The following is a 23,854-nucleotide window of genomic DNA, read 5'->3' on the forward strand; positions in this document are numbered from 1 at the left end:
TGATTGAAGGAAGGAGGAATGGAAAAATGTACCGAGACATTCTTGATAAAAATCTGCTGCCCTCTACCAGGATGCTGAAGATAAAACGAGGGTGGACATTTCAGCAAGACAATGATCCCAAACACACAGCCAAGGACACTCTCAAATGGTTTCAGAGAAAGAAAATAAAGCTGCTATAATGGCCCAGCCAATCACCTGACTTTAATCCAATTGAAAATCTGTGGAAAGAACTAAAGATCAGAGCTCATAGAAGAGGCCCACAGAGCCTTCAAGATTTGAACACTGTTTGTGTGGAAGAATGGGCCAAAAATCACACCTGAGCAATGCATGTGACTAGTTTCTCCATACAGGAGTCATCTTGAAGCTGTCATTACCAACAAAGGCTGTTGTACGAAGTATTAAATACATTTCAGTAAGCGTGTTCAATACTTTTTCCCTGTGCCATTTCATATTATTACACAAATTAATTTATGGACATCTATGGTTTGATTTCTTTGGATGTGTGAATTGCATGGGTTGTTGCTGGCATTTGGTGAAAATGTCATTATAATAGCCCCATTTCAAATATATTTACTGAGAAAAATGTTGATGTGTTCAATACTTATTTTACCCGCTGTATATGCTGGAGATTCAGCGCACAGACTTTAACACAACAAAACCACCTTATGGACAAATTATCAAATCAGTACCAAACACAATATCTGATGAGCATGAAAGCTCTCAGCTATGAAAACGTTTCCTCAATCAGTTTGATAAAAACTTCCATATAGCATTTTTACCCTTAGAATAAAGGGTTCTGAGAAGATAATCCAGTTCCTTAATAACCAATGTTCCATGCTCTGGAAATGAATTAAATATTTCCTCTTTAGTGTAGGCCACTCCTAAGGTTTTAAGTTTAATGGGGTCAGTGTCCCAGTGTAAAGTCATCTCCTCTAACACTACCCATTGCTTCATACAAAAGTGATATCCTAATTGATTTGTTCAGATGATGGATGAGTCGGTAGGGGGCACATAATAGGGTACGGGTTTGGTAAAAATATGATTGGGTGGTAATTTTGCTGTGAGATTTAAACTAATGATTGCATTAAAAGCAAAGTCATCGCTGTAAATGATCTTTCCAATTAGTCAACTTCATGGCGGGTTGGAATGAAAATCTGGTAATGTATGGGAGCAAATGACAATCGACAGTTTGCTTCAAACGCCAGAAAACAGACAAAAACAGTTGTTCAGATAAATTGGTTAAATCCGTTTGCTTTAACCAACTTGCCTGACGACTGACATGGATTAAATACACAGAAACTTTAGTTAACATTTTAAAACTTAGATTTAAAAAAAAAAAAAAAAAAAAAAAGGATCCATTTTCAGGCATAGCTTACAGTACTTTTTACATTAATCCCAGATGGGAAAGCAGGACTTGTGAACCAAGTATGACTCAAATCCCATGCAGCCTTTTTAAGACTTCAATCAAGTTGCTGCATCTGTACAGAGAGTATTTTCTCTCATGTGGGCTCCATATGCGTACCGAGCACTTGGTAATTGACTTTCAAGTGGATTCCCTTGTCTGGCATACAGATATATGACGATCGGCCCTGCGAGGAGCGGCTGTACTGGATAAGTAACTGAGAGAACATTGAATAGTCATGGTAGGCCTTAAGGGAATCTATTTGATTTTATTGGGGGACTTCTACGGAGCAGAACACATTGATGGACTGAGTTAGGTATGTTTTATTTAAAAAGTTAATTGGATGAATCATTGAATTGCCTTGTTCTTTAATAGCTTCTAATAGAACATAAACTGATTGCTTGTTTCTCAGGTCTCTATTTATATTTTAACTTTGTCAACTGTTGCATTTCAGTTTAGAATTTTTATGGCGAGAAAATGATTAAACGGGAGGGGGAGGCTGGTAGAGAAGAAATGAACTACAGTGGCGGTGCACTATGTATAGGCTAATGTCAGAAATTGTCTAAATATCAGGCTAATATCAACATTAGTTGCAGTTCTGACATCAGCCGTAGTTACTGTAAGAGACACAAATAAGCCTTTTGCTAAAATAGGTTTGAGAGTTCAAAATGTAAACATGAGGGACTTCGAGGCCTGAATCAGAGATATATGCTAACCCGATTGTTTGCGCACATCTCCGATATTTTGGGGTTTGCGCATGTGCAGAACGAGTCCTGTGATCTCGCTTGCAGATCTCCCAAGATGCAGCACGACTGACAAGCTGTGGCGTTTGGGTGGTGGAGTGGGAGCATGGGCTGACCAACGTTCCCGGAACCTCCCCATTTTCCAGGAGGGACGAGGCCAGGGTCTGCGTCTGTAGACGCAGTTTGCCTGGCCTAGCAAGCTGCTAGGAACCGGCCGGGCTGAGTAAGTCTCAGCTTATGCAGACTGTCTAAAAGAAGCAAGCATGGTTGTATAATATAGAGACCTATTTTCTATAAAGGCATGCAATATGTAAATGTTACCATGGGAAACATTATATCTGGGCTATAACTAGGGGTGTGCGAGCGGTGCTGACTCCCAGAGTGCAGGGACCAGGGGGTGGTATAGTTGCTGGACCCTTGACACTTGCATTTGGCTATCAAGATGCCTGGAACAGCACCCTGCAGCACTGCCTGGAACAGCACCCTGCAGCACTGCCTGGAACAGCACCCTGCAGCACTGCCTGGAGCATCCTTAGGACGCTACAGGGTCCATACTTTCCTTGATCATATGGAAGTAAATCAGAAGAGTATGGTAGCTCAAAGGTCAGAAAGTATGACGAGGAATCAACTTGCAGATAGTACAGCCACCCATTGCAATTTCTGCATATAATGTTTGCTTTCTCAAATAAATGCAATGTTACAATTTCTCTTACTCTATTTACTATATAGATCACATTGAAATTGGAAGTCATGAAGGGAGGGACATCTTAGCCGTTCCGAAGATAAGAGGGTTCAGAGAAACCCATATTTGTAGCAAGTGTGGTTCTTAGGAGGCTGCAGTATATACATTCTTGTTTTGCATGATTTGGTTCTTTGGGGGTGGGGGGGGGGATTCAATTCAGCACGATGTTGAATAGCGACGGGAGGACGCTCCCACAGCTATTCAATTCAACGCACTGTATGGGCGGGCTAGCGATTTCTTCTGGCACCCCCCTGGGGATAAGAGGAGAAATCGGACCAAAGTTTTTCTGCTTAGCACGGCGCTAACAGCCGAGCGCCCGGAACTTTGGTCAGAGAATGACGGTCACCGCGCCTTAACACCCTTGTTAAGGCGCGATAACCCGCATTCTCTGACCACACAGCACACTGAATTGAATAGCTCCGGGAGCTCACTCCCGGTGCTATTCAATTCGCGTTGAATTTAATTGCCCCCTTTGATAGCTAAATAAATGTTTTCTCTTTTAGAACCATAGGAAACAAATAGGAGACCGACTCCCAGGGTAGACACCTCCTCCATGGGTTCCAAATACACACAGCGGGGCATGACTGCACCCTCTATATGGCCACTTCCTCTTGAAGAACCAGAACTAGAAAGGTTTCATGACTGGACACAATAGCAGCATAGAGAAGTGGAATGGCCTGGATTGCCAGCAGTACCTTCAAACTCTACAACATGACCCCTTCCAACAGGTACAAATGCTCTGCTCCTGACCTTCCTTGTTAAGTTTTGACTGCAGTCACCTGTTTTGGACAAATTTATTGACGAGAAAGGTGTTTTTAACACCGGCGACTGCAATCATAAATGAAGTAGGAAGTCCAGGAGCAGAGAATTTTGTACCCCATACAAGGGGTCATGTGTAAGGGTCAGTGTCCTCTGCTCAGATGTGAGAAGCACCAATAAAAGTCACCCTGAAAAACAAGAATGTTTATCCAAAGTGCTCAGAAAATGAGTCTCATAGAAGACATGGAGGAGCAGATGGAACAGCGACAAGAAGGACGGTGAGATCCGATGCTACTGAAAATGTTTGACTAAATGACATGATCGGCTGTCTAGTGCTAAACTGAAGACACTGCAGGCCATGGATCAATGATGTTAACAATATATCCACCACCTATAGCATGATAGCGTTCCCGCTAGGCTGTTTCAGCGGGGTCCCGGGCCCTGCCCTATTTCTTAAGGGCAGAAAGCACCCTGCCCTCCAGCGCCCCACTGAAACAGCCTGCGGGTTCTGACCTCCACCCGCGGGCCGCAGTGTCCCGCGGGTGGGGGAAAACGGCAGCGCAGCGGTCACCGCCGGTGAACGGACGGCGGGTGCTTGGGCACGCCCCCAAGAGTGACGGAAAAGGGGATGCAGCATAAAGACAAGCCCCCTTTTCATTGACCACACCTTTTCGGGCGCATGCAGATGTGCCCTAGGTCCGGTGCCCTGCCTGCCGTCGGACCTAGAGTGAACACTACCATGATATTGCAATAACCCTGAGGTTGCACAAATCACACAGTTTTTCGCATCAATATCAGACACACATACAATCTTACACCACAACATGAGCCTACTGCACAAAGACCCCGCATAGCACAATATACAGTACATTGCCCTCCTCTTCCATTGCAATGGCCTTTCTAATGCAAACGTTTGTGGAACACAGGGCCAACTACCAATCAATCATCCTCTGGTCGAAACACGTCGATCTGGATACTACAAATGCTTCTGTGACCTCTATATTCTTAAACATCATCCACAACTACGAACTGTTCTTGGTGTTCTTCCCAACAGTAGTGTGAGACTGCTAGCCGCATATTCACACGCGGCATGAGGTGGTGTTGGAGACAGCAGCGACAGGCTAATAGAAGCCAGGATTCATACATGCTGAAGAGACAGCAGCTGATTGTGGTCTAATACAGCGTGACAAACCAGGACCCGTTGCCGCTGTACATTCCAACAGGTGAGCAGTCTGCTAGCCATACCCGACCACTCAATCTCTATCAGACCTAGGGGTGACAACTAAAAAGCTGCTAGCTTGGCTGAGACCAGACAACCATCATTGTTGCGCCTATTTATAGCTAAAACCACAAAGTATTGACTGTGTATATTTATAGCTACAACCTTCAGAGGATATAGAGTGGTTGTGCTGTGGAACGGTTAACGTGGCGCACTACAAGAACATTCTTGCTGGAGCTAGCAGGACATACTGCAGGAAGATATATACTTTACATATCTTTTGGGCACAACAGTTTTACTATAGGTATTACCCTTGAATCAATATTATATTAAAATATACTGTTTGATCCATTGCAGCACAAAAGTGGTTACTTTTAGTGAAAACAATTGAACTCATTATACCAAACATTGCAATTGGAAAAAAGTGGCCACCAAATTTACCATTTAATCTTTGAAGATTGCATATTGGACTGAGACATTGTCTGTTTTATCCCCTATTGGATGATTGTTTATGTGTACCATTATAATTGATAGATACTTACAGATAGCTATTTGTTAGTGTTATTACACTTGATAAATTTTATCTTTTTAGATTTGTCTTTGTAAATAAATACAGTGTTTTGATTTAAGAAGTCTTGTGATATTTGGATCATTCAAGTATATTATCGTAGCAATAGAGCGGTCTATTAATGCAAGAATTTGTAAGTAGAATTTCTCAGGTGTTTTTCATTTAATTTGAAAAAGCAATTAATATGTGACAAAATGTACACAAATGAAAGTCAAATCTTTCATTAAAGGTATATTTCATGCTCAAAACTTACATTGCCATGGTAGAAGCCCCTACAGGAGAAACAAAATATGTCCTTGACTCTTAACTGCTGCACTATTTTCTTTACCAATGTGTGGGGAAAGGAGCCTTCAATATCACAGATCTCTCTTTAGAATACAAAGAACGCATCATACCTGTTTCACCGTATCAAGTTATACGGCATATGTCTGCAGTCTGGACATCCAATAGTGGAATATGCCTTCCGGCATTTACTCTCAACAGCTTGCACGGTTAATTCTGTATTTGAAAACATTCCTAAGTAAATGAAGTCACAAGTAAAAGCAGACATTTATCTCTTTCTTCCACAAGTGTCTTTGGGTTTGGAACATTGAACTATTTTCAAGCACACGTTTAGTTTTAGAAGATTATATCACCAGCAACGACCAACAAGAACTTATGAAAGACTGATTTTCTAAAACAAATCTAGTTGTATTGTTTGTAGGGGTGAGTAGAAAACTGGGCAGTCTGTTGTTGGCAGTGGGTGTAGTAAGTTTAGATTTTCCAAAAGCTTCTTAATTTGTTGTCTTATCCCACAGGTTCTCAAACTCGGTCCTCAGGACCCCAAACAGTGCATGTTTTCCAGGTCTCCTCACAGAGTCGCAAGTGAAATAATTAGCTCCACCTGTGGATCTTTTAAACGGTGTCAGTGAGTAATGAGTACACCTGTGCACCTGTTGGGTGACCTGGAAAATGTGACCTGTGTGGGGTCCTGAGGACAGAGTTTGAGAACCACTGTCTTATCCTTACAAATACTACTGAAACAACAATGTAGGTTGGGGAGCAGTAAGATCATTTCCAAAATGTAGTTGCTGCTGTACCTTGGTGTGCTTAATGTTCCATATTCAAGACCTGTGAATGCCGTATTTTTCTCTCTTATTGTTTGTTTATATGCATATTTATTTATTAATTTTCCATAGTGTGGCCTGTGGCAGCGCTACGTTTGCCTTAAGCTGGGTTAATGAACACACACTGAACAAGTTCCAAATGAGCATTGCACACCATTAAATCAAGGAGAAATTTCTTTAACTAGTGTTAAGTTCAGGAATTTGATAAGCTCACCTGCAGTTGAGGTCAGTTTTCATGGAACGTCTGACTCCATTCGTGAAGTCATTGAGTTTGGAGATATGTTGGGATAAGTGAAGAGATATATGTTTGTGTAGCTTGGTTGACAGCTTTATATGCAAGTAGAAGCATTTCATATTGGATTTGGTAAAAACATAGGCATCTAATGTAAGCACAGAAGAATGTTTTGCAAGGTAGACTAATCCAGCTGCTGCATTCAAAATAGATTGTAGGGGTGAAAGAAGTTGGTCACATGTTTTTGCAAACAGTTCCTAATGAACGGTTAGACTGGATCAGTGTCGGACTGGCCCACTGGCATAAGGACACCGGGAAATTCCCAGTAGGCCACACTGCCTGATGGCTAGGCCAAGATCACGCACCAGGGGTGGCATATGTTGAAAGAGGAGTACGCTACTGTGCAGTCCATCTAAGTGTACCTTTAGGGAGCCTTCATTCCCTGTACCAAGATGGCTACCATACTTAGTACTGCACTTGTCCGGCACCATCTTGCCACTGTGTGGAGTGACATGGCGGGAGACGGACGTTTCCTATTTAGCTCATAAGAGACCCGTCGATTACCTGCATAAAAGGCTGTTCCAGTGCCTGTACCGCTACCCGTATGTGTCATACACTAACCGGCTAGTGAGCTGTATAAAACCCTACAAAGTTCTGCACCATTACCAGTGTGTATATAACAGTGAGTACAGCTACCCAATAAACTACCACCACTGGTTAAATAACTGAACTGATCATGGTTTGAGCGATCCGCTGATGTGTGCCTAAATACCCTGCAACAACAACACCACATGTACACACACAATTTCCAACAGTATATGCACGGTGACTGCCTATTAGGCTACATATGGTCAGTCACGGGTGCACTTCCTGGCGGCTGGCCCGTCCTCTGCAGACTTCCCCTTTGCAACACTTCCAGGAATCAGACGGATTTAAATAGGCTGCTTATGTGAATTTGGGATGATAGCAAGAAAGTCTGCAACTGACTTTAGGTGAAATACTATTGATAGTGTCAAGATGAAAGAGAAACTGGGGGGGGGGGGAAGAGACACAAAGGGGCAACATGAAGTTGGAAACACACAGGGGGGCTTGAGGCTGGACAGAATATTGAGGGATGGGGCTTATGAGACACAGAGGTAATGAGAGTATATGGCCACCAAACCAGCTAGCGGTCCATCAAATGACAGGTCTTGCATATCACTGCAAATGAGGCTCTAAATAATAAATTGGTTCTTTAGTCACACAAATGTCCCGTCCTCTGACCTAGACAACACTTTTCTTATAAGAGACCCTAGTCCTGATTCAGAGTCGTACGCTATTCCAATGTTTTAGGGTTTAAGCGACTATCAGTGAACTGCTCATGCATCCAAGTCATACTGCGCATGCGTTAAGGACCATTACCTCAGTCGCTCGCCGCAGTGCGATTGACAGTCAGGGAGGGTTTGAGAGAGGTAACAGGGAGTGACTGCAAAGAACGCAAGCAGGTCACAACTTTTTTTTTTTTTTTTGGGGGGGGGGGGGGGGTGTCACACCCTGCATCTGCGATCCTGTATGCAAGAAACATGGCTACGGCGTCTCAATTCCCACGGTCATGTATGAGAATGCAATAACTGAATGAACTGTGACCATTGCTATGTCTATTTATGCAGATACTTAGATTTGCAAAGCCGCAGGTGGGCTTCTCAATACAGAAGCAACATTTGCATATTCTCGCATTGCAGCTGCGAGCACAGAGGCGGCAGCAGCAGCACATTAGTGTACAACTCTGAATCAGGCCCACTGTTCTCCTGAGTATAGGATTGGCTACAGGTTGTCCGGTTACCATCCGCATCAGAACTGGGGACATACAGATGTGAAGATGATGAAGAAAGAAAAAAAAACTTGTCAAACATTTGGCCAATGTCAGATATTCTCAAATGAAGATATAATGATAGACCGAGTAAATGGCAGGTTTTTTTCCTGGATTAAGGAGTGTTTAATAATAGATCACACGCCGAACAGCATATCAAAAAAACATGAGGTTTTGCAAGATTAGAAAACACAGAAGCAGTTGGCTTTCATATGATGCCAGGATAAAGGAATGTGGATTACCCAGAACCCTTTAGAGAGGCTCAACCTAAATAAGCACCATGCTCAGTTAAGGAAACTCAGGAATTATGGAAAAGTGTTCTCACACAAGTGAAATTGATTAGCGATAAATCATTTTAATGGATTCGTTAAAATCAAAGGAACAACTAAATTCCTCAATTCTCTATCCCCTCCATCTGCACATGGAGCCCCTAGTCTCACTGTGTGCGACATTTACTACCTGGCATTCCAGCCCCTCCCACCAGAATCTAATTCCATGTCTTACTGCTACGATAACAAAGAAGGTGAGCCTCCTTAAATGGACGTTGCAGTCCTTTCCTCTTTTAGGGAGCTATGTGCTAAGCCTTGGAGATAGACAAAGTAGAGACACAAAGTACCAATCAGCTCCTGTCATTTTTCACTCTCCAGAAGGCTTAGTACATATGCCCCTTACATTTACACTTATGTTGCCAAAAACCTTATATTTTAAACGGCAATCTACACTTCTGGTTGTTGAGAAGGGAATCATACATTTTTATAAAAGATGGAGGCCACATTTGGGGCCTGATTCAATTAGCCTCAGTAATTAACCAGGGGCTAATTATTCGGCCAGGGCGGGCTGCAATACGCTCACAGGCTGCACTTAATGAGGATTTCTGTTCGAGTCTGAGGGAGTCTCGAACAGAAAGCCGTGGTAAGTGCCCTTATTGCGGGTGCCACAAACTCGTTAACCCATTGCCCCAGGTACTAACACGCATCACCCAAAATTTTACCATGCGAGGAAATCGGGATGTAATTGAATAGACTGGGGCGTAAAAGCCAGGGGCTACCACCCTTATTCTCACACAGTAAATTACCGCGGCTAATTGAATCAGGCACATAGAATTCCTCAGACCCAAAAACAAATGTTGCACATTTTTGAATCCAGACTGGCACTTACCGTATATCGCAGAGTTTCAGGTCCCTCCTTAGCTAGATGCCATGTTGTCTCTATTGGGGGATTCTTTTCCCACTCCCACTCCCCTTTTACCCTTCTCCTTATTGCCTTTCTCCTGGCTGCTGGTTTCTCTACATAATTGCCCATCTTGCTCGTATTTGTGTGAATATTTTATTGGTTGATTTCAATTATGTCAATTTGACATTCTATTACTGGAACTGTAATTGTTTGTGGATAGAAAGGATTCTAAATCCTCACTCTGTGGTAATGCTCTGTTTCATAACCTTTGTTTGTTTGGAGAACTCTAACAAACATATGTTAAAAATAAATAAATAAAATAAAGCCTAGATAATCAATATTTATAGTAACTAAAATATTATTCTTTAAAATCTTGCTGGCTAAAAATAGCACAGCTCAGTGTAGCGCAGGGGTGGGAGGAGACGTTTCACCTGAACAGCTAGCACAGGTAAGAGTCCATTGTACAGCAGCATTTCTATATTACAGAGGAAGCATCTCAAGCGGTCAGCACAGTGGTGCAATGGCTAGCTTGCCGTCTCACTGCTCCGAGGACTTGTGCGCAATTCCCGCCAAGGCCCTATCTGTGTGGCGTTTGTATGTTCTCCTTGTGTCTGCATGGGTTTCCGTAAGTACTCCAGCTTCTGACCACACTCCAAAAACATGCTGATAGGTCAAATGACTTCTGACAAAATATTATCAACCCTAGTGTATGTGTGTATATTACATGTGGTACAGAACGTAAACTCCATCTGGGCACAAAATAATGTGAATGACTATCCTCTGTAAAGTTTGTGCAATATGTGTGCGCTATATAAATAACCATTAATAAATAATGATGATGACCTCACAACTATGTGCTATTACAGTATAGTCATGGATATACCTACTTCTGTGTGACGAATGATATGAACCAATAAGGCCCTGTAATCAGGCACACTGGTGTCATAGCCTTAATGACCCTGCAGTACAAAAGTAACCCAGGCACTTCTCTAAGATATCAGATGTAAAAACAGGAATGGATTGGGGGAAATTAAGATTGCAGGATACTTGGGAACCAGTGATTATGTATATAATCAATGGCATAATAATCCAAAAGCTTTGTGGGAATGGGGACAAAATCTTGCTTAATTCAGATGTAATGGCCAAAGCAATCAGCAATCAATTCCATGTAGGGTTTGCATCTCAAAACCCAATGTGACGTAGCATCTTAGCAAGAGTTTTAATTGCAATTGAACCCAAGTCGCTGCATGTTAAAGTAGGAAAATGTAAGTGAGTAGTTTATCTGATAACATATCTGCCACAATCTACATGTATTCTCCTCATAAGTTTGAAAGAAAAATGTCATTTGAGGCCCAGCTAGGGTAGGTTTACCAACCGTGGCGTGGGACCTATATTCTCCTTGAGGGCTTCAAAGCCTCTGCTCTATGGCATGTTTAATATAATACATTACTTTGTATTCATTCAGAACCTAGAGGAAAAGGGGTGACACTGAAAAATTATATCCAGAATCACTGTAGCATCACAACACCAGCTTGATAATCAAGAAGGTAGGAAACATCTAGCACAAGCTCCAATAAATGGACAGTTGAACTCCTTTCACATCAGCGGTCTAGCTATTCAGGGGCCTATTCATCAACACTAAATTAGCGTTTTTAAGGACATTTTCCTTCAATAACGTTATTTTAGTATTCATGAAGCCACTTAGCACAGGAGAGATCACTGATATCTCCTTGCTAAGTCCATTAGTAAGGGGATGTGGAAATTATGGTATTCATCAAATCCCGAAAATTATGAATTTTCGGAATTTGATGGAGGTACTATCCGCCACTTAGAGGTGGCGAATAGCAGGTGAAACTTACCTGCTGCCAGCTGGACAGGTCGGACACTGTGTTCTCCCAGCAGAACACAATACAGATTAGAAAAAAAAAAAAAGTTTTTTTTTTTCCTAATCTGTACTGTGGTCTGCTGGGAGACCATGTGACAGACCAGCAGGACGGAGCCGGAGGCTGCTGCGCACACACAGGTAAGTGCTGAAGGGGGGGAGGTGAGTGGGGGGGGGGGGCAGGTGAGTGAAGGGGGGGAAGCAAACTTACCGCATGTGTAGGCAGTGCTGCGCATGCGCTGGGTTAACAAATTTAACAGCGCATGCGCAGCACTGTTTCCAGCTGCAGTAATTTAGTGTAGACAGGGATAACTATCTATTTCCTGAAAAGCTGTCATCGCAAAAATGACAGCTTTTCGGAATAGATAGTTATGAAGAGGAGGAATGATGAATTCCTCCGGTAATTAGGTAGAACTCCATGCGAGTTCTAAACCTAATTACCTCCAGGGAAAGTTTAGTAATGATGAATAGGCCCCTCAGTCTGATCACAAACTTCTGCTTTATGGACTATACAAGACTGGTTGTTCAGCAGATATGGGGGAACTCCTCAGCTGGAATGTGCTCTTGCATTATTAGAGGCCATCGCTCCACTAGTGTTCCTATGCCGTCTTTTCATTACAACTATTGTGTGGTTCTACCTTTGTGCTACAGGTAGCTGGACTACTTTTTGACAGTTCTGAAAGTCCTGTTATGCCCCGCCTCTAATATATATACATATTTTTATTTTTTTTAGCTGAAGTGCCTGGCATTGGCCGAGTTTAAATCTTCAAGTTATTACGTTTTTACTCTGTGATGTTGTCCAAATCCATCCAGTGGAAGATCCAGAACAGGCCCCCTGGGTCACAGTTCTGCCCGGCGCACACTGCCGTGGAGTCCGACCTGGACCCCAACCACCCCATTAGACATCCCAGACCAACTGCCACCCTTCTGTGAAGTTTTCAATCAAATCCATCCAGTGGAAGGTCAAGAACAGGTTTCCTGGATCACAGTTCTGCCCAGCATATACCAACGGGAGATCCGACCGGGACCTCAACTCCCTAGTGTGTCTTCTGGGATCCAATGTTACCACTGTTTTTGTCCAAAGTATGTTCTGTTGTCCAAATCCATCCAGTGGAAGGTCCAGAACAGGCTCCCTGGGTCAAAGTTCTGCCCAGAGTACTCCGCTGTAAGGTCTGATACGGGTGAAACGGAGAAAAGCCCTAATAACGCCATCTCCAGGTGGAGTTATTATCACAAGGCGTCCCCCGTTATTTTCATACAATTACTAAAAACAAATCTGAGCATATCGCATTTTCCAATGCAATTATGGGAAATGTGAACTGCTTAATAAAGAAATGTGATGATTAGGGCTTGAAGGAGAATTTTCCAAATTATCCTACAATTGCCCTTTAGTGCATATAGGTGACAGTAAAATAATGTGAAAAGGATGTAAAAACATTCAAAGAATATTAAATATGCCCGAATAATTGACTTTATATGCGGCTATGATGTGAACGAAATGTGAAATTCAGGAAAGTATTAAAGGCTGGGAATCACTACTCGTGGCGGAGCTTCTAAGGCGCAATATATGGCCCAAAAAAAATAGGTTCATTTCCAGCAATTATATTTGAACTACTGTGTGAGACCTTGGGGCCTATTCATCAACACTAAATTAATGTTTTTAAGGACATTTTCCTTAAATAACGTTATTTTAGTATTCATGAAGCCACTTAGCACAGGAGATATCACTGAAATCTCCTTGCTAAGTCCCCCTGCGTTAATTTCCACACTTCCCATACATTAGTATGGGGATGTGAAAATTATGGTATTCATCAAATTCCGAAAATTATGAATTTTCGGAATTAGATGGAGGTACTATCCGCCACTGTGAGGTGGCGAATAGCAGGTGAAACTTACCTGCTGCCAGCTGGACAGGTCGAACTCCATGCGAGTTCTAAACCTAATTACCTCCAGGGAAAGTTTAGTTATGATGAATAGGCCCCCTTATCGGTTTGTATCTGATTTGTTTATGTCCATTATATTATACCCTTATGTTTAAAATAATAATAATAATCAAAAAAAAGTGGATGATGGCATGTGGGTGCGATTTGCATCATAAAGTGCCTGATAATACTAATTGTGTCAGTTTGATACATCCCAGTCCAACTAGCAGAAGGCAAGGTCATTTTGAGAGGTTTTACCCTAATCTTGGATTCTAGAGGAATATTAAGAAATTATAAAAAAAAAAACAGAACATAAAAACGATCATTTAATAATTTGATAAAAATATTGAGAATCAAATCTAAATAAAATATGACATACGAGATAATGATATTTAGTTTTGTTGGATGCGATTATTTAAATGAGATCAAAAGAGGTGGAGAAGAAGCATTTAAAGGGACAGAGGGTGCTCACAAAAGTAGGTGGCAGAATATAGAACTGTCTAATAGACTCCTATCATCTAGAATACCAGAAGTGGCCATGACTTGTATATGCAGGGACATCCAGTCTCATGTGGTCCCTCTTTTTATTTACCTATAAGAAAATTATGAAACATTTTATAAACATACCCTTGCACCATATTCACCAACTCTACCTAATTGTCATGGAGACTCCCTGATATAATAGCAATTTCCCTGATTCGCTGAAGAGTCTAGCAATCTCCCTGATTGCACCTTTATGTAGCTGTTATGGATTTAAAAAAAAAACAAAACAAAACACACAGATATACACATTCACATGGGACCATTGGTATAATTTCCCTGCAATGGTTATAATGCACAATGATCAGCCCTATGGCTACATGCATTTTCTGAAAAGTATCAGTGTGTTTTAGATCTTACTAACTGCTATGGGGCTCATTTACATTTGAACGTAAAGCAATTTTATCACACGCCTCTCAGACGTAGCAGTACACGCCCTCTTTACCACCGTGCTCATAGGTGGTGCTTTCACAATCTCCCTGAAACGCTTTTTCAAAAGTAAGCAAGTATGCAGTGTAGCACCCTCAGTGGAGTAGTTTCTGCATTATGGTCACAGTCATTTACATGCATACTAAGCTGCAGGAAGATGAGGAGTTAGTCATATCAACAGGAAATTTCAAGCTGCTTCTATCTTCAACTTATCAGTTGTGGTTTATTTAAACTGTTACTAGATAGAGAGAGTGTTCTTGGCTCACATTTAGGAAATACCAGGCGGATATCACCTTTGCACCAACTCAGGAACAGCAGCATACAATCCATTACAATAGATAAAATGTAAATTATCACAGCTTGTCACTCTCTGCCGACACGTCAACTTTACATGTAAGAAGAGGTCGCTGGCTAGTGGCTTCTGTTCCTCTATATCAGCGCTCTCTGTGTGGGGGAGACGCTCGGGCATTAAAAACACAGATGAGTTATATTATGTGACCACTGTATATTTATTGGTTAATGGTGATTGTAGTTTTTCTTTATTAATCAAATTGCATATTAGGCCTAGAGGGCATTTCTAAATGAACAGGTGAACACACTGTGCCCTGTGCTGCCCCTGAACAGGACGCCATGCTGAAGGGGCGGGGCCACCAAAATCTGTAAATACAGCACAATGACTGGAGCGTCGCAGCTGCACAGTCTGCAGGATAAATGCTCGAAGCGTACAAAGGATGTTATGGGCAGCTATGCTGGCTGCAGGGTGCCGTTCCAGGCTCCTGCAAGCCAAATGCATGGGCTGTGGGGCAGCAGCTGTGCTGCCCCCACGGCCCTGCACCCTGGCTGACGGCACCACTTGTACACCCCTGGTTACGGCCCGGGATGCACGTGTGATAGTGATCCGCATGGGACACATTTTGCATTACCACTTTGACCACATTTACATGCCCTCTTCCATTCCTTTGGGACCCACTTCATGTGAGGATTCGTAAGTACGTCTCAATCGGCATGGCTACAGTAGCGCAAAAACGTTTCGATTCTGAGAAAACGTGTCAAAAAATGAGTAAAAGGCTATTATGGGCTATCACCTTCTGAAGTTGTAGTTAGCTCCCGGGCCGAGCACCAGGATGCTTCGCTTGTTAATTCTCACAATATAGTAGCAGTCCTAGAAAACTATGGGAACTGCATAGCGATCAAAAACGGTGGGCTGCAGCAGATTTCCCTGACATGTGCCGCGTTCACCCCTTCTCCCTAGATACTTTTTGGGGATACTTAAAATTTGCAGATGTCACCCGAAAACGGAAATCGGTAAAGCCGGGTGTGTGGATGCCTCCTGTCAAAATACAGACAGCGTCATCCCAATGGTTGGTACCCCGACAGGGGTCGGGTAAGTATATGTCCCTTCTCCCTCCTAACCTTCTCTTCTTGTAGCCTAACCCCACACCCTAACCCTCCTCGTTAGTGCCTAAATCCAAGTCTCCCCTTTGAGCCTAAACCTACCCCCCCAGTGATCCCTAACCCTCCCCCTAGGGGTGCCTAACCCTAACCTCCACCCCAAAAACTAAAAACAAACCCCACTACGTTATCTAAACCTATCCCACCCCCTGTGGCTAACACTAAGGGTGCCCCAGACTTACATAGTTCGGGCTGGTGTCCTTCCGTGTTCTGGCTTTGGATTAAGATAGGCGTCGGTATTTTGACGCATATCTCAAATCCCGTGTCGGACTTCAGCGTCAGTATTGATGAGACCAGTGGCATCGCGGCCGACTGTCTCTTTGGGGGGATATCCAGCTATTTTTTCCAATAAATATGCCCCTTAGCAGTGGCGTCTGTCAAAGTCAAATAATTGGGTAAGATCGCTCTACAATTATTATCTGACGATATAGTCATCTATAGTCTAATGACGTGTAACTTGGACTCTACTTTACATTGGTGCAATCCAATGTGCACAAATGCGAATTGCACACATATACATACACAAACGCACATATGCTACTTCAACCCGCAGACGCACATATGCGAATGCATATGTATAAAATGGCTCCCACACATTATAGTTAATAACCAGAGTTATTAAAGATATTGTTAGCCAATAATTATGTAAGATGTACTTAAAAGAGATCTGAGGTTCAGAACACAGTGGACATGTCATGTTTGGTATCATACTAAATCCCTGTTTATTTGCAGACATCCGTTTCTATCGGCAAAGAAGTCGCATCATGCGTTCGCTAGTTATGGATGATAGGGAGTTATTGAGTAGAATGTTATTACTTGTATGCAGTTTTGTAGCCAGTTTTAACCAGTTCTTTGGCGGGAAGATACACAATGTGACCGTTGGAAGACTGAGCCATACCCCTAATGTCACTGTATGAACTGACCAGAAGCAAGAACCAATCAGAACCTGTCAATTTGTCCCTTTGTTAACTCTGAAACCTGTAAGGTATATAAGCTGTGTCCTGACCCCAGTGTACAGACATCTTCTTTGCGACCGCAGACTTCTGGACTGAATGACTGTATACTGGGACCAGTGCGCACGCGTATGTATTGGCTGTATTGTTGTTTATTTTATTGCTTTTTACTCTAATTGTTAAACTTACATCGTGTTACCCCTTTTCACATAAATAACTTTTTGTGCTTTGGAACCACACGATTAGACTGGAAAGCAATTCTTTCTTAAGCGACTTGAAGCAAAATAGCAACTGAATTGCATTCATACGTCACTAGGGGGGTGCGGGCTGCACCAGGTGACACCAAAATAGCAGTGCTGTTCTGCTATTTTGGTGACCCTTGGATGGGGTCACTGAGTGGCGAGCAGCGGTGACGGATGATGCGCGCATGGAGGCATCATCTATTGTGCTGGGAGAGAGGCTGGGGGCTGCTCCGTGACTCCTGGATGCTGGGCAAGCACCCAGTATGACGAAAATGGTCGCGTGACACGTAGCCCCACCCCCAAAGCATCAGGCAGCGTGGCTTCATTGGCACAAGGGTGTGCCCCTTTCTCCAGCGAGCATAGGACCATAAGAGGGGTGACAGCGTACTGGTGTCACCAACTCCAGTGACACCACTGCCCCTTAGTGCAAGAGACAAGCAAACAAATAATAGACATATAACTACATAGCCCTACAGTACATAAAGGCTACATTGGACATAGAATACAGCAATTGAACATTTAAATATCCAACATTAATGGAATAAAGAAGAAATGGTAAAGCATACAAGTGCAATTAAACGTACTTTGATAGTGATCATGTAATGCTGCCCCCTCTGTGCTCTATAATATGAGCCACAAATAGAAAGAATATGAAAGTAGTTGCAATGGTGAGGAAGCTAAAGCAAGATTTCTGCAATGTTTGTAATGACAAAATTGTAGGTTTCCCACATTTCTATTCTGACGTCAGGAGAGTTCCTGTGAATGTATGGATGGACGAGCAGCAGACAATAGCCGAGCAGGTGTGAGCTGAGAATTTCTAAGCTCACTTCACAAAATGCCTGGTGTGAGCTGCAGGTAACCCTGGGTCTGACTCAGTGACAACAAGGGAAGTTACTCAACTTGTTCATCAAGTACCTGACATGGCAAACTGAGAAAGCAATGACCCATCAATACAGTACATTCATAAATATTAAATCTCGTTTCCATCCACTAAGTGCTCACTAACCAATTAACCATGCAGTCAGCCTTGGGGGAGGGACAGAGGTTCCCAGACATTTCCTATGCAGGATTTATTCATCTTCTTGTAACTCTGAATGAGAATTACTAGCAAGTGTAATTCTTAAGCATGTGTGCTTCTAGAACACCTACATATATTAAATAGAGATAACAGGTAATAGTGCTATATAGGGAGATCCCCCCCCCCCTTCCCCTCCCGCCCAAAAAAAAGAATTTAGAAAAAGGAGATGTAGCGGGAGCCCCAATCATGAAAAGTTAAGACGAGTATAAATCCAGGTAATTGTAGTCAGTAGGGACAAAAGAAAAAAAAAATAGTGTTCATTCTAGCATCCTGTACCTGTCACTACCCATGCAGTTACTCTTCCCTGCCTGGGGTGTCGCTCTCTGTTCTGGTGCTTCTAGCACACTCAGCTGATGACAGCTGATATACAGAACAGTGTGTGCTAGAAGCACCAGAGCAGAGAGCGACACCCCAGTCAGGAAAGAGGAACTGCACGGGTAGTTACAGATGCAGGGTGCTAGAATGAACACTAACAAAGTTGTGTAGTTATAATAGAAAATCGATTGTGCGGCATCTGTCCAATCACGTGCCAAATTGCAGGGCCTTATTCAGGGGTGTGCCGCCTCACAAAGCTACCATCGCCATCCCACAGCCCTTGCTTCAGGCTAGCAGGGTGCCTGGAACAATAACCTGCAGCCAGGGTCGTTGCGGCAGTTCCATGTACCATGCCATGCACTCTGCTGCCTCTAGTACAGCAATCAAAGCATCCTCAGGACACTCCGGTCAGCGCTGCACATACCAGTGCTGCCGGCCCCGTCCCCTCTGCGCCACATAATGACGTCATGCGCACATCAGGACGTTGGACACTCAGGGGGCAGACCAACACAGGGCGCATAAAAGCCCTATTACGGCTCTGCCAAATTGTGCAGAAATCCCATCCTGACAATGTAAATCCCCCCAGACAGCTCAAATCCCTTTGCACTTAAACCTTTTTTCTCTTCAAGCGCTGAGCATTGGTGGGGGTCCAGAGGAAGGGGAGAGCACCCCACTGTCACACCAGGTGAGGGAAATAAATTGTGGGGCTGTTCCAAAAAGAAAAGGAACTAAAGGCAACCATATGCTTCAGCTTTGGTGATTAATACATTAGATAAACAACCATTATACCTCCCCACGACTCCTTAAGCCAATGGTTCCCAAACTGGGTGTTGTGGCACCCTGGGGTGCTGCAGAGCACTTGCAGGGGAGCCCCGGCTTGATGGGTCCAGTAACACTTCAAGTTATTTATGGTCCATGTGATAAACAAAACCAGTGCTGGTGTCTGCCAATCATAAAATACATGGTCAGAAAGGAGCACAACCCTGTCCACCAGCACATAACTGAACCTAAGGATGACATATAAGCACAATGTAATTAATAATGATTGCACAAATTCTCAATGAAAAACACTTTTGTCCTAGGGGTGCCCTGAGAAAATGCTGATACACTAAGGCGCCGTGATTCAAGAAAGTTTGGGAACGACTGCCTTAAGCTATAGATTTTCCAATTCTGAAGATCAGGAAAATACACCTTCCCAACTACAGAATATTAGGGATAAACATGGATACGTTGGGAAATGCATAAGGCATATCCTAGTGGACAGGTGGCACAGTGGCTAGCACTACGGACATACCACACTGTGGTCATGAGTTAAATTCTTAAACAGGGCACTATGTGTGTGATTGTGTATGTCGTCCTCCCTCCCGTGTTTGTGTGGGTTTCCTCTGGGAGCTCCAGTTTCCTCCCACACTGTAAAAGCATACTGATGGGTTACCTAGATTCTGACACAATTAACCATAGTGTGTGCATATACACTTATATTGGGAATTTGGGGCACAGGCTGGTATGATTGGCAAAAACTGTCTTTGCAGAGCTACATAAAGACGTCGCGATATTATATACGGTAACCGTAAGTAAATACAAATTTGAATTTTATCCTAAGCTCATCTAGTTTTCCAACCTCATTCAGTCAATCACCAATGAAAACAGGAAAACTCTGCATAGCAAACGGCACATTCTAGCAGCGATCCCCTGCTAAATCCTACAACTGAGGGGTGCGTTGTACCAAAGTGGATAACCATTTAAGCGTACCATTTATGCATATCTGAATAACTCAACTTATAGAGCTGTCAAATAAAGCCTAGGATTGATGTACTATTATAAACACACATATGGCATTCTGGAGAACATAAAATAAAAGCAAATCCCAACTTCTCCCTCGTCTATTTAGAACATTATTACGCAAATAAGAAGTTTGTCTGCCCTGGAGTACATGCACCACTTATCTTACATATCTAATCATTTGTTGGATTTAATGCACAGAAAACACAAAAATATCGGTAACGATTAATATCAAGCACACAAACTGCATTTCTATAAAGAAAATTACGTTTTTACAGTACACGTAGGTGTGTATTTACTAAAGCGCGGATTTTTAGAAGTAGAGTTGTTGCCCATAGCAACCAATCAGATTCTAGCTAACATTTATTTAGCAGCTTCTAGAAGATAATAGATAGAATCTGATTGGTTGCTATGGGCAACATCTGCACTTCTAAAAACCAGCACTTTAGTAAATATACCCCTAAGACAACCGCGGTGACTACTGTGTACAGATGGAGCAGGGTTTATAGCAATAAATAATAATTCAAATATCCTAGACCCTGATTCAGACCCACTCGCGAGCGGCTGTTTGCTCACAAGTGGGTCGATGGTCTGCACTGCGCATGCGCACGACGGAGGGAGCTCCGTCGTGCGCATGCGCGAGACGCGACGAGCGAAGGACTTTCCTTCGCTCGTAGTGTCTGATCAAAGGGGGCGTGCTGTCGATGTTGATTGACAGCACGCCCCCTTTGGTGGGCGTGCCGGGGGCGTGCCTGCCAGACGGAGGCGTACCGTCAGAAGCCGGCCCCACTGACATCACTAGTGATGTCAGTGGGAGTGATTTTGGCTCGGATAGAGCCAAAATCACTCCTGGCCTTGCGGTTGAGAAACTCAACCGCAGGCTTCTGCTCGCAGTGGCGGTGGTCGCGATGGTCAAGACCATCGCGACCATCATCCTGCACGCTCGTATATGCTGTGGGTGGTGACCCACAGCTATACGAGCGTCCAGGACGACGCTCCATATTTATGGAGGTGGGCCCTGATTCAGAGCGAGCGCTCTGGTCAGAGCGTCCGGCTCTGAATCAGGGCCCTAGTCTTTAACAAAAGGTGTGTAGTTACCTGCAATATGTTCCCTCATATCTATTGGTCTATCCGAATTCTGCAACTACTCAGTGCAAGAAAAGATGCGCCAACTCACACCCTCACCAGACCTTCGTGTCCCTGTGCTTGAAGGAATCTGCCAGCTATGGTAATCCTTCAGTTGACAGATGAATTTGTCTCTCAACCTTGGGACCTCTAACACATCCTACTAAGTAAAAGCTAAAGACACTACTGTAGAAGAACGACGCCATAAATCCCTGTATCTCCAGGGAAATCACAGTTACTGCTACATAGGGTGTAAATCAAATCGGTCACTGTGTTTATGTGATCGGCTATAGCGTAAAAGTTTATTTCACTCCGGAAGTTCTCAGAGGTGTTAGGCCCCCATTCACTCAGCCCTCCAGTCGCTGTGGAACTACACATCCCAGCCACAGAATTGCTATTAGGGCATGCTAAAATTGTGTCAGGGCATGCTGGGTTGTATAGTTCCACAGCAGCTGGCGGGCTTCATGTTAAATACTCCTGCTATAGCTAATCCCATCTGAGTATGAACCTTAATACGTGTAGCTCCCTGCAATGATTAGCTTCTATCTCCATTGTCGCCTCTGCTGCAGGCTACTTTTAACCTTCAAAATCCCCATATCAAGCAAACTCTTCAACTCAGTCATTTATCTGTTAAAGCTGCATTTCATAGCATATTCCGAGCCTCAGAGGGCTACATAGCCTCCCAGTACACAGAGGGCTCCCATTTACCAGTAGGGGACTGGGCAGCCTTATGCTGATCTGAGAAATACTACAAAGCTACAGTATACTGTACAGCAGCAAGTCAGCGCCAGCCAAGCAGCATTCCCTCAGGGAGGACAGATCCTGGAGGGAAGAAAAACTCCATCATTAAATTCTGAGAACATATTAGAAGCCTAGATCCATTTCTTATAAATCCAGCTGATTGTTGCAATGACCTGGGTTAGGCAGCGTTGCCCTAGCATGGCTTGCAAAATGACTAACACAGTATGTTCCATCATTATAATTATTATATTATGCGAAGCAGAGACGGTAATCAGAAAAAGGGCAAAGGTTTTCGGCCACGGTGATCTGGGCACCAGGCTGCCTGCCAAGCAAAGGGTTAAGCCATGAAGTTTCTTAAACTAAACCAGCCCAGAGCAATGCATAGACCTCAACTCAATATAAGAGTAAAGCTATGTAGATAAAGTTCATTTCCTGGTACAGTGTGGCAGAGAGTGCAGAACCATAAATATTGGTGTAACCTGGGTGACATACTTTATATCAGTCAAGTCATGTGCATTGCTGGATAACTGCATAGGACAACTCCTGTAGTTACTCTGTAACCACACTACTACAACGTACCCTACTGTATATGCCTATATCTCACTATCACATTATACATCACTAGGAGCATAATAAGCAGTAACAATGTGCACGGATCAGACTGTGACTCCCTCCTGGAGCAGGTTCCAGCAGACCCCCACCCCGAAGTGCCCTGAGCTTTGTACAGCCCCCATCCCAGGGTGATTATTGCCTTAGCTCCTACCTGTCTGTGCTCAGACGTCATGTAATCGTCTCTCCGGATGCTGCTGGGTTACAAGGGATAATGTCTCATCACTTGGACACACACAAGAACTGCTGAGCAGGAAACTGTCACCGGAGCGCAGGCAGCTAGTTCTCCTATACACTGACTCACCCCCAGCCCGTGCTGCTGCTCGGCCAACTTCTTCCGTGCAGCTAGGTTGTGTGAGGCTGAGGCACACTGAGCAGACTCCTCCTGCTGCTGCTGCTGCTGGGTATGGCCAGGATGGGGGTGACCGCTGGGGGGCGTGCTCCCTCACATTGCACTGACTGACATGGAGCACAGGAGGTGCCTGCCCTGCTCTAGTAGTATTACACACACACACAGCTCCAGCAGGTCAGGCTAGTTTGCACTGTGTGTTATAGATTTTAGTCTTATGTTTGGTGCCACCTTGTGGTGCAATGTAAATGTTTATAAAGTGCAGCTACCTGTGATTGGGCATGTGGTTTGTTTTACCTGTTTGCCCATCATGAAGACTCTGGACCTGATTCAGAGGCGCTCGCAAAAAGCGAGCGCTCGCTCTGAATCAGGGCGGGCGCTGGTCTTTTTAGGAGTGGCCTCCTGGCCGCTCACATAGCTGTGGGTCACCACCCACAGCTATAGCGAGAGGCCATGATGATGGTCGCGATGGTCAAGATCATCTCGACCATCAGGCTTGCGACGAGACCCTTGTGGCCGCAATCCCCAGAGAGCTTCTGGCTCAAATAGAGCCGGAAGCTCTCCCACTGATATCACTGGTGATGTCAGTGGGGCCGCCCACAAACGGCAGGCGTTCGCATGGTAACGCCTCCGTTTGTGAAG

The 23,854-nt window shown here is 43.8% G+C and overlaps 1 protein-coding gene across 3 annotated transcripts in view; it reads right to left on the reverse strand.

The window, feature by feature from the left end:
- The window catches only part of OSBPL3 (oxysterol binding protein like 3), a 204,927-nt gene extending 181,684 nt beyond the window's left edge, over positions 1–23,243 (reverse strand). For all 3 annotated transcript variants that reach the window (XM_088457858.1, XM_088457859.1, XM_088457857.1), the window contains exon 1: positions 23,018–23,243. The gene's annotated coding sequence lies outside the window, so the exon portion shown is untranslated. The remainder of the gene's footprint in view (positions 1–23,017) is intronic.
- Positions 23,244–23,854: the final 611 nt, after the last annotated feature.

This window comes from Taudactylus pleione, unplaced genomic scaffold, assembly GCF_031769625.1.
Source record: "Taudactylus pleione unplaced genomic scaffold, aTauple2 ptg000788l, whole genome shotgun sequence".
In the NCBI taxonomy this organism is placed as follows: domain Eukaryota; kingdom Metazoa; phylum Chordata; class Amphibia; order Anura; family Myobatrachidae; genus Taudactylus; species Taudactylus pleione.